We start from the raw sequence: 1,429 nt of genomic DNA, 5'->3' as shown, positions 1-1,429 counted from the left end.
CGCCAATTAGCACAAATGGTAAGTTCCGACAGTGCCTACAAGTGTGCCTACTGGCCGCTAAATGGCAATACCGGTTTCATATGTATACACCTGGTAACTAATACAGTTTAAAGGATAAAGTTTCACCAAAAATGAAATAGTTCAATTTCCAGATAAAAGCTGCGATAAAAAATTGAATTAAACAAGGAAAAAAAACGAATTTTCAACAAAATTGTTAAATTTTCAAGGAAAAGGTGAATTTTTGACCGAGAAGATTAATGTTCTATACAAAAAAGATTTTCAAACTGAACCAATATATATGATTAATTTTTAATCAATCCTATAATAGTTACATTTTCGGATAAAGATTAATAATTTTTAACGGAAAAAATTTATTTTCAATAAAGTTGTTGAATTGTCAGCCAATCCGATGAATTTTCGACCAAGAAAATAAATGATCTACAAAAAAAGACAAATTTTAAACAAAATACATGAATTTTCAACGAAATTATTTAATTTTACAGTCAAAAAGACGAATTGTCTACAAAAAAATGAATTCCTTAAGCGAAAAATATGAGTTTTCAATCAAAGAGTTAAACTTTCAATCAAATAGTTAAATTTTCAACCATAATTATAAAACCTTGTCACAAAAAACGTATTTTTTTACAAAGTAGTTCAACTCTTAGTGAAATAATTGACTTTTAAACCCAAGAAGATGTACAGTTCATATTTTAACCAAAAAATTGCATTTTTGATCAAAAATGAAACATTTTCAACCAAAGAGATTAAATTTCTACTGAAAAAGGTCAATTTAACTTTAATAAATTTTTTAATTTTAAAATCAAAAAGAGTATTCTGTACAAAAAAATGAATTTTTAACCTAATTTAAAGGCAAATAGTTCAATTTAAAACTATAATTATGAATCTTTAATAAGAACAAATTAATTTTTTTACGAAGTAGTTCAACTTTAAGTGAATAATCGAATTTGCCACCCAAAAATTATGATTTTAATTTTTAACAATATAGTTGCATTTACAACAAAACGACTTTGCAACCAAAAAATATGCACAGTTGATAATTCAACCGAAAAATGTAATTTTTAATCAGAAAGTATAAATTTTTGCATAAAGCAATTTAATTTCTACAAAGAAAGACGAATTGTTAACAAAATACATGATTTTTTAACCAAAAATGTTATGGACTAAATGTCAGTTTCAAAAATGTATTTTCAACGAAAAAGATGAACCTTCAAATAAAAGAAATAAAAATTTTAACAAATTAGTTAAACTTTTGATAGAAAAGGGGCCTTTTTTTACAAAATAGTTACATTTTTACCAAAATAATTAATTTTTCAATCAAAATCAATCAAAATCACCAATTTCTTGAATTTCTTTCAAATGCGGATCAAGATTTAAAGAAGACTATTATAATATAACATAATTATAATGT

This window comes from Belonocnema kinseyi, chromosome 7, assembly GCF_010883055.1.
Source record: "Belonocnema kinseyi isolate 2016_QV_RU_SX_M_011 chromosome 7, B_treatae_v1, whole genome shotgun sequence".
Taxonomy (NCBI): Eukaryota; Metazoa; Arthropoda; class Insecta; order Hymenoptera; family Cynipidae; genus Belonocnema; species Belonocnema kinseyi.
Note: the sequence above shows the minus strand (reverse complement) of the source record.